At 35.8% G+C, this 10,919-nt stretch overlaps 1 long non-coding RNA gene across 1 annotated transcript; it reads right to left on the reverse strand.

Moving 5' to 3' along the window:
* Positions 1–5,148: 5,148 nt before the first annotated feature.
* On the reverse strand, positions 5,149–8,828 carry LOC137501471 (uncharacterized). Its single transcript, XR_011018558.1, has 3 exons — positions 8,602–8,828; positions 6,578–6,657; positions 5,149–5,436 (listed from the first exon to the last, which is right to left on the reverse strand). It is a non-coding gene; the product is annotated as an uncharacterized lncRNA (long non-coding RNA).
* Between the last annotated feature and the right edge of the window lie 2,091 nt (positions 8,829–10,919).

Raw genomic sequence — 10,919 nt, forward strand, 5'->3', positions numbered from 1 at the left:
TCCCTTCAGAAAATCTTTCTTCAGAGAATAAGGCGTTTTTTGTTCGCCTTGGTAGGCCAGCAATCATTTATTCTGATAATGGATCAAACTTTTTGGGCACTTCAAATGATTCGAGATCCGTTGATTGGAATAAGATTGTGCAATACAACAGCCTGAAGAAAATAGAATGGAAATTCATACCACAAGGGGATTTTGAGAGACACTCATTGGAGTACTGAAGTAGATTCTACGGAAAGTTTTATATAAAGCCCTTCCTACCTGTGAAGAGATGATCATTGTCCTGTGTAATACAGAGTCACTTGTTCATTCTGGACCTGTGACTTACATTTCACCAGCATTATCTTTACATTATATCAAATAACACCTAGGACTAATACTTCAAAGGACTGATCCCAAGAAAGCTGAGTCTCAGATAAAACTAGAAGACATTCCCTTAATAGGAAGAGACCATCCTAAACATATAGACTAGGAATAACGCGGCTCGTCTTGTAGGCTTCAAAACAGCTACTTCATCCCTTCTCCGTCCCATTCACATAGTCTATCTCTTGAAGGTATTATCAGGTTGTGTAGAGAATATAAAGATGTTTATTTAAATCATCTAGTCCTTCTCTGAGAGAAGATATGCCAAGAGAAATAACTAGAAGTGGAAGAACTCTAGTAGTGTGTTTGTGACAGTTCTGGAGCCTCCTCCTCCTCAGCAGGCTGCCCTTCCCGACGTCAGACTATTAGAATTAAGTATATAGGGAGCACGTAACAGGTGTACAACCAGAAGGCTGTACTTTTTTCTACACCAAATTATTGGGGCTAATGGGATAGGGAGTGTTTAACAACCGTTACAATAGCAGGCTTCCCTTCCCTATACCAGGCCTTTAGGATTAATGACATAGGAGCATTTAACAGGCGTTCAATTAGCAGGCTGCCCTTCCCTACGCCAGACCGTTACGATTACGCAATCGGAGGTATATAACAGGCGTTCAATTAGCAAGCTGCCCTTCCCTACGCCAGGCCGTTAAGATGAATGCGATAGGGAGCATTCCAGAGGTGATAAAGGAGGTATTCAACGGATATTCAATGACGCGTTCAAAGGAGATGGAATTCGGTATAAAAACAAGAGAGTTTTTCTTAATATGTTTATTACAAATACATATAAATCAGTGAAAAGCATATTGTACAGCATAATCTTATTTACTACATTAATAATCACTTTACATTATTGATAACACAGTATCTACAACAATGTTGTACAAGTACACTTCATCTAACAAAACGAAATTACCGTACATAAACTAAATGTAAACCTATGTGAAGTAATAATGGTCAATGAGACTATTACCCCAGGCTAGAGTATCTGTTGAGTTAGGTATAATAAATCTCTTATTATCATCATTACTTAGAGCAACTTTGTTTATTAACTGAGTATAAAGCTGATGATTAATGCTTTTAAAAACATACATTTTCTTCATTAATACTAGTGAACTATTGGTAATACAGTTCTTATAATCATCTACACTCAGATCATTCTCAACAACATTCTTCTTAATGCCTTTCAGTTTCTTAATTACTTTATCATTTTCAGGTATAATGCAGTATGATTTAGCTTTAGTGCCTACAAAACTGTTAACGAGTTTTCCTTTGAATTCATCTTTCATTTTCCCAAGAACTTTTTTGTTAACCCGTGGGAGGTTATAAACATTATTTTCTGGGTAGTCACTTGTATCAAACCTGTCTAGATCTGGTTTTATATCATTATAAATGTCATTTGTTTTAATCTCATATATGAAAGAATCAGTGTCTGTGTAGAGCAGCTTTACATTTTCAGCGTACTTCTTCTTCATATATTCATAGTGAAAATCGTACATGAGTGTTTTGGATAATTCAAGAACTGTAAAACCTACATAGATTGGTTTGTCATAGGTTACTTTTAATCGATTCATTTGTATTACAACTAAATCTTCATGAATAATTGCACAGCTATGGAAGTTTGGTTTACTTATTAAGTTGTTTGCACCACATCTTTTACCAACATTCTCCCATTTTGTAACTAATTTTACGTCTACTCTTTTATCAACATTTTCAATAGTTTTCCCGAAGACTGAATTAATCATGAGTTTGTAGAAGTCTTTCTCAAAAGCATTTGTAGACATCATTCTTAAATTAGTATTGAAATCGATGTAGGGTCTTAGCCATGGTGACTGGTGAAATTCAAGAACCCGATGAATTTTGGTAAGCTTCAACCCATTTTGCAAACATTGTTTCAAGTTACGGTAGTGTATTACATACTTAAATTTATCATTTAAGTTTGCAATTAACATGTTCGTTTTTGATGTGATATATGGAGATTTTATATTCTCAGGGCAAAATGGATAATCATTATGAAATTCGTGCAGCTCTTTCGGGTATTGGAGACTAACTTCAAGAATGTATCCTTTGTCAGCTTCGTCATCTATGTTTTGAACCTCTAAATTCTCAATTTCACTTTTCGATAGCCAGCGGAAACTATTTAGTGGTAGATATTGACTCATAGCCCATCCGTACTGATTATTTGCATCTAGATAAACAATATACTTTGACTCTTTACCTGGATCATAATTAGACATATATTTGTTGTTAGCCGCAGAAAATCGCTTAGAGCATTGACTTAAACCACCACGAATATTTGATTTTATGAAATGTACCATGTCAAGATCAGTTAGTAATTCCATATTCACCTGTGTGTATTTTAACATAGCATCCCAACTTAAACCCGGTGCCGTATAATACTGACAAGGGTCAAGGTTGTATGTTTTGATGCAAACATCACGAAAATTTTCGAAAACATCAGCTAATAATAGAACATCTGTTTTTAGATATAAATCAGAGTATTCACCTAGCGTTTGAATGCGAAACTGTTCCCAGATACGGTGTGCATGAAAATAGTCTTCTTCAGTAATTTCAGTTAAATTTAGAGAGCTGTAAAATGACTCTTTTGATGGTAAAGAGCGTTCTTCAAGACGCTCTACACTATCAATAAATTCGTAAGGAAATACACCTTTACGTCTAATTAAATTAAACTCCTCATCGTTCGGAAAGAAGCGCCGAATTTCTGTGAATTGTTCTGAGTGTAAATTACTGGAAAGCTGATCAAGACTTGATGGCATGAAGCGTAATGAGTCAATAAATTTTAGTTTGATGGTATATTTATCATTCACTTTTAAGAATTTTGTAAATGAAATATATCGCTCTTTGTTCTGAGGGATCAGGTCAATTCTCTCATCTGAAGCTCCAAATTCTTTAATAATGAAGTGCGAGTCGTAACCGGATAAATTATGTAGTATAACAGGGATGAATTTAGGAATTTTATACTTCAAATTACAGCTATTATGGGCAGGAAATCTATACAATCCAGTCAAATGGTCATGATCAAAGACCTTGGGATCATTTTCTAAAAACTCTTTCCCACAAATACTACAATTTGTAGCACTTTCATGTTGTTGTAGCTCTGCCTCAGTAAGAGGTTTCATGGGAATTTCAGTATTTAAAATATGACCAAGACGTACTACATCTCTCTCAATTATTTTCATAAACATTTCAGGAGCATTTTTTCCTCTGTACTGCTCAAACTTATTTAGTGAGCTATCGTACCTACACTTGATATAATACGCGAAGCTATATGGTTCATGTATGTGAGTAGTGTTGGTAAAAGATATGTTTGGATCTGATGAACTTGTTTTCAGTGAACATGGCTTCAGTACAGCCTCAAAGTCAGTGTATATAACAAACGGTACCTCCATTTGCTTATTATAACTTTCGAATTTTAGAATCGCTTTTTCAGGAGTAGGTAAGAATGTACACACTTGATTACAGTCTTGTTTGGAGTGTCTATTTAACAGATCCTCATTTTGGAAATACTGTAAGCATCCATCACATAACCACTTTTTACCATCATGTTTTGATAACTGACTACAAACAAGTCGACTTAAATTTTTTATCCAACAATAATGAGAAATTTCACCATTTTCTATGTACAGTAGATTGATATGCGTACCTTTCCTTTCATTCGTAAAATACAAAGGACCAACTATACTACCCTTTTCTATTCCATACACATTAATACTAATATTATTTAGCTTTTCAAAGCGTCTAATGTCTTTTAACTGCATTGGAAATTCTAATCCATCAAGATTCAGCCGTGACGAATAGTGGGGATACGATGATGTTCTAGCAGATGAAGATTTTGCTGGGTGTAATCCTGATAACACTGCCCATGCGAAACATGCCTGGTCGTTATTCTGGACATTTACTACTGCTTTTTCTTCTTTATCCATGTTGGTAAATCAATGTATGATGATCCTCGCAAAGGATTGTATTTATTAATGTTGACCTCTAGATATAACACGTTAGCTAATGACCATCCTGAGTCTCTTTCTTGAAAGTCCTCACTTTTGGAAATAATAACACTTACTAAATGTTGGTAAACTGTGGAGAAAGTTGTTGATTCACTAATAATTTTATTTTCACTGTTGAAGGATTTAATATCTGTAATTTCACCTTCGCTATTGCTTTTGACATATGATCCAAACAGCTCAAAATTTACTTTGAAGGCTTTGTGCTTCGCTTGCGCATTTTGTAGTAAGCAAAGTACTTTAGGTTGAACACGTTTAAAGAATGTTTCAATACTCTGAGTTCTTTCACTACTGCGAAGCCTGTAACTTGCGATTCGACATTTAAAAGCACTATTGATTTCCTCTATGTTTTTATCATCCGTTTCACTACATGCATTATTTCTATGCATATTGCTCCGTAAATGACCATGAAGGTTGGAGATAAGTACATCTGCATCACACACGTTACAATGTGTCATTATTGGTTCAACACCTTGATCATGAAATCGTTTTATCTTCTTTGGAGTACAACTTTCTTCACACAATTCAGAACTGGTATATTTCCGCTTATTAGTTTGCTGAGATTTACTCTCGGTTTGTGTAGATTCTTTCTTACTCGATGATTCTGAAGTATTATATAACCACTCCTGTTGATGTACGTCTGCTATGTGAGACTGAAGCTCTTTCGTATCATGGAAGAATTGTTTACAGGTTTCACATTGTACATATGTTGATTGCACATGTTTAGAGTTAATGTGACGTTCAAGATTATCATGTCTGTTGAATGTGTCAGTACAGTTAACACAAACAATAGTTTTTGAGTTATGTTGAATCCTTTTATGACGCTGAAGGTTATCACGTCTTGAAAACTCTTTAGCACACAGATCACACTGGAACATACTGGTTACTTAGGAAATGATTTCTTCAGTTCAGTAGTTGTCAGCAAACTGATGATTAGATACTAGACAAGTGCTTATTCACGACAGTAGAAATCCATGCGGTCTTTAACGTAATTAGCACCTAACTGATGATTATACAGCAGACTGAATCTCTTGTCGAATAGCTTTGGTGCACTCTGAAAGGAGAAGTGAACACGTTAGTAGCCAACATCAGACTAGTGATTAAGCACGCAACATTGGCTTTTATATGTTTCATATATTACCCATCAGGCACTGCCTCTTCGATGTCTTGAATAAATGACATTTTTTAGTTTCTTCAACACATTACTTCATTACTCTTTATGCACTATGTGTAGGCTAGAAGTTACACATATACATGTAATAAATATAACACTGTGAACTTTTTAATCTCACAAGAATATTAAGCCCTACAAAATAGCCTTTTTAACAGATTTATAAACTATTTGCAACAGTGATATTTCAAATATATATGTTTTGTAAGCCAATCAGGACGTCAGAATGTAGAAAAACTACCATTAACACCACTGCGAGGGTTGTAGCCCCGTCTGACCGAAGTGTAGCAAGTTTCTCTACGCCCCTCTGAGAGGGTTCTAACATCGACCGATCAAAGCTCACATACCTTACAAAATGTATGTGGAAGAGAAGCTCAACTAAAATTAACTACAATGCTGTACGTAAACTCTCATCGTTGACATACCAACGAGGTTTGCAAGCTCGGATGACAAGTATGTCTCAGAGGTCTACTCTCCCTTCGTAAAGGGCACCGCGCAGTATAGTTAAGTTTAGAGGAACAAGCATAATTTTTTGATGTAAAATATGACTGACTTGAGTTGAAAAATATATATCGTAATAGCAACATTTTGAAGGTATATGTGTTGTAAGCCAATCAGGACGTTAGAATGTAGAAAAACTACCATTAACACCACTGCGACGGTTGTAGTCCCGTCCGACCGAAGTGTAGCAAGTTTCTCTACGCCCCTCTGAGAGGGTTCTAACATCGACCGATCAAAGCTCACATACCTTACAAAATGTATGTGGAAGACAAGCTCAACTAAAATTAACTACAATGCTGTACGTAAACTCTCATCGTTGACATACCAACGAGGTTTGCAAGCTCGGATGACAAGTATGTCTCAGAGGTCTACTCTCCCTTCGTAAAGGGCACCGCGCAATATAGTTAAGTTTAGAGGAACAAGCATATATTATGTATAACAATTTTTTAATATTATGATTTCAGGAAAAGACATCTGTTTTAAGCTCACTAGTTCAAATAATTAATAACATATGTATAGCTACCTGCAGCTGTGAGAGGGGATACTGCTGTAGTCAATTGGAGTATCTACGTAGAGAACGTAGTCACACAGCTACTAAATTATCTGTAAAAAGAAAAACATACTATTTGAAAAAAATTAATCTGGTACATAACTCAATATATCAGGTACAATTTTTAATAATAATTTAAAAATAATAATATTAGTAACCAAAATCCTAAAAATAATGGTTGGAGGGTGGATTAGTCTATATCATCTGTTAAGGGATTATTTTTAGTGATTTTTAAGCTAAACATTAATTTTCTAGCACCAACCGTTTAGGAGATATTACATTTTTAATTTAAGGGTTGTTTTCACCCCTAACTTGCTTTTGACTCTAAAAGTCATCTAGAATATACTGCAGTACCAAATTTCAACATTTAAAGCTATTTTCACCCCAAAAACCTAAAATAATGCTTGGAGGGTGGATTAGTCTATAGCATCCGTTAAAGGATTATTTTTTAGTAATTGTTAAACTAAACATTCATTTCTAGGACCAGCGGTTTAGGATATATTAAATTTTCAATTTAAGGGTTGTTTTCACCCCCAACTTGATTTTGATTCTAAAAGTTATCTAGAGTATACTCCGATACAAAATTTTAACATTTTAAGCTATTTTTGTTCCAAAAACCTAAAATAATAGTTAGGGGGTGGGTTGGTGTATATCATCTGTTAAAGAATTATTTTTGATAATTTTTAAGCTAAACATTAATTTTCTAGGACCAGCTGTTTAAGAGATATTAATTTTTCAATTTAAGGGTTGTTTTCACCCTGACATGCTTTTAACTCTAAAAGTTTTTTAAAGTATATTCAGATTCACATTTATAACATTGTATGCTATTCTTGCCTAGAAACCTAAAGTAACAGTTAGAGGGTGAGTTAGTGAGGCTGATAGCCTTGAAGTTTATGAGAAAATAGTTAATCTGTTTCAATATAATAATAATAATAATAATAATAATAATAATAATAATAATAATAATAATAATAATAATAATAATAATAATAATAATAATAATAATTTATAGGCCTTACGTTCGACTAACTACTTTTACGGTTTTCGGAGACGCTGAGGTGCCGAAATTTTGTCCTGCAAGAGTTCTTTTACGTGTCATTAAATCTACCGATACGAGGCTGACGTATTTGAGAACCTTTAAATACCACCGGACTGAACCGCGATCGAACCTGGGGTTAGAGGGCCGGCGCCTCAAGACGCCTCAACCGTCTGAGCCACTCAGGCCGACTTTAATAGAATAGCTACTGTGTCAGTTCGTAGACTGACCAATGTTTATCAGTCTACACTAAATGTTGCAGGTCGTTATTTCGGTACTTATACACTCCTCAACTGAAATTAGAATACGTTACTGATTCAAACGTTCTTACAAAAACTACAGTATATATATCGAACTCCGTAGAGAAAGCATGCAAGATCTCGAATAGAGCGGAAGTACTTACGCGCTGCTGCTTCTTCCCGATGTTATTCAAGACGCGGTCACTGACAAACTGATTATTATTTGCAATACACCGCTCTGATATATATATAGACGTCATCGCCTACAAGCTGTAACCTGCACAAGTGCACACGACCGGTGACCTTACTGCCAACAAGCTATGACCTGCACAACTGCACATGTTACCGCCGACAAGCTGAGATTTGAAGTGTTAGAGACGAATGCTGGGATGGTTGCTAACTTATGACCACGGTCATCTCTCACCAAATCCTAGCCCTACTACAAATACACGCGCTACTAGACACTGCAATGACACAGGTTATCAAAGAAATTCTACATACATACAAGTACACGAGGCTGATGACCACGATATATTCAAACTTATACATAAAGTAACAAGGGCTTTATAAAACTACTGTTATTGTCAGAGCATGAAGCGAATAGTTAATAATAATAATAATAATAATAATAAAAACTCATGTATACTTCAGTTACTCCATACTTATTAACACACATCGCCAAGCGAAGAAAAGATCAGTAAAGGAATGAAATGAATACTTACAGAAGGCTAATTTCAGATGTCACGTCTAGGATGTCGTTTCTTCTCAAGGTCACCACGTCACTAGTACGTAAATAATCCTCCTCGCGTTTTACTCCCTTCTTATAAACGACATTGAGCGCTGGAATATTAAAGGTGCTAAGTAGTCATATTACAGTACACCAAAGCCATTTTAGTTAACATTTTAGTTAAAACAGAATTTTGATCTCCTAATATATCAAGACGACACCAAAAAGATACTGTATTATTATTAAATTAGTTGAATTACAAATATTAGAAGCATGATTTTATTATCAAAATAGGCTTGACATGTCAAGTAGTTAAATGACCTTGGTCTTCTTGCTGTGCAGTTCTCTAAGAGAAAACAAGTTAATATTTATGTTACGTAACTCAACCGTAGTAGGCTATGACTGCTTATAATAATTATACTACTACTACTACTACTACTACTACTACTACTACTACTACTACTACTACTAATAATAATAATAATAATAATAATAATAATAATAATAATAATAATAATTGCGGCCAGTATCGAGTAATCGGGAGATAGTAGGTTCGAGTCCCCACTGTCGGCAGTCCTGACGATGGTTTCCGTGGTTTCCTATTTTCACATCAGGCAAATGTCGAAGCTGTAGGCTACCTTAATTAAGGCTACGGCCGCTTCCTTCCAATTCCTAGGCCTTTCCTAACCCATAGTCGCCATAAGACCTATCTGTGTCGGTGCGATGTAAATAACATTCCAGCCAGGGAGTCGAGACTGACGAAAGTTTAGTGGCTAAACACACCCAGAAGAACAAGAGGCTCGAAGCTTTGCGGAGATAAAATTGCGCGCAGGATTACAGTGTGTATGGATGAGACCGCCACGCAGTGCGGCGAGTCACCGGCTACTACTAACAGGAGAGCAGAAGGAAGTAAGAGTACAAGGTAGACCAGTATGAGGTAATGAGTTAATACACGTACGTCCTACTTCTCATCCATACACACTGTAATCCTGCGCGCAATTTTATCTCCGCAAAGCTTCGAGCCTCTTGTTCTTCTGGGTGTGTTTAGCCACTAAACTTTCGTCAGTCTCGACTCCCTGGCTGGAATGTTATTTACATCGCACCGACACAGATAGGTCTTATGGCGACTATGGGTTAGGAAAGGCCTAGGAATTGGAAGGAAGCGGCCGTAGCCTTAATTAAGGTAGCCTACAGCCCCGGCATTTGCCTGATGTGAAAATAGGAAACCACGGAAACCATCGTCAGGACTGCCGACAGTGGGGACTCGAACCTACTATCTCCCGATTACTCGATACTGGCCGCAATTATTATTATTATTATTATTATTATTATTATTATTATTATTATTATTATTATTATTATTATTATTATTATTAGTAGTAGTAGTAGTAGTAGTAGTAGTAGTAGTAGTAGTATAATTATTATAAGCAGTCATAGCCTACTACGGTTGAGTTACGTAACATAAATATTAACTTGTTTTCTCTGAGCACTGCACAGCAAGAAGACCAAGGTCATTTAACTACTTAACATGTCCAGCCTATTTTGATAATAAAATCATGCTTCTAATATTTGTAATTCAACTAATTTAATAATAATACAGTATCTTTTTGGTGTCGTCTTGATATATTAGGAGATCAAAATTCTGTTTTAACTAAAATGTTAACTAAAATGGCTTTGGTGTACTGTAATATGACTACTTAGCACCTTTAATATTCCAGCGCTCAATGTCGTTTATAAGAAGGGAGTAAAACGCGAGGAGGATTATTTACGTACTAGTGACGTGGTGACCTTGAGAAGAAACGACATCCTAGACGTGACATCTGAAATTAGCCTTCTGTAAGTATTCATTTCATTCCTTTACTGATCTTTTCTTCGCTTGGCGATGTGTGTTAATAAGTATGGAGTAACTGAAGTATACATGAGTTTTGATTATTATTATTATTATTAACTATTCGCTTCATGCTCTGACAATAACAGTAGTTTTATAAAGCCCTTGTTACTTTATGTATAAGTTTGAATATATCGTGGTCATCAGCCTCGTGTACTTGTATGTATGTAGAATTTCTTTGATAACCTGTGTCATTGCAGTGTCTAGTAGCGCGTGTATTTGTAGTAGGGCTAGGATTTGGTGAGAGGTGACCGTGGTCATAAGTCAGCAACCATCCCAGCATTCGTCTCTAACACTTCAAATCTCAGCTTGTCGGCGGTAACATGTGCAGTTGTGCAGGTCATAGCTTGTTGGCAGTAAGGCCACCGGTCGTGTGCACTTGTGCAGGTTACAGCTTGTAGGCGATGACGTCTATATATATATCA

This window comes from Anabrus simplex, chromosome 7, assembly GCF_040414725.1.
Source record: "Anabrus simplex isolate iqAnaSimp1 chromosome 7, ASM4041472v1, whole genome shotgun sequence".
NCBI classification, from domain to species: Eukaryota; Metazoa; Arthropoda; class Insecta; order Orthoptera; family Tettigoniidae; genus Anabrus; species Anabrus simplex.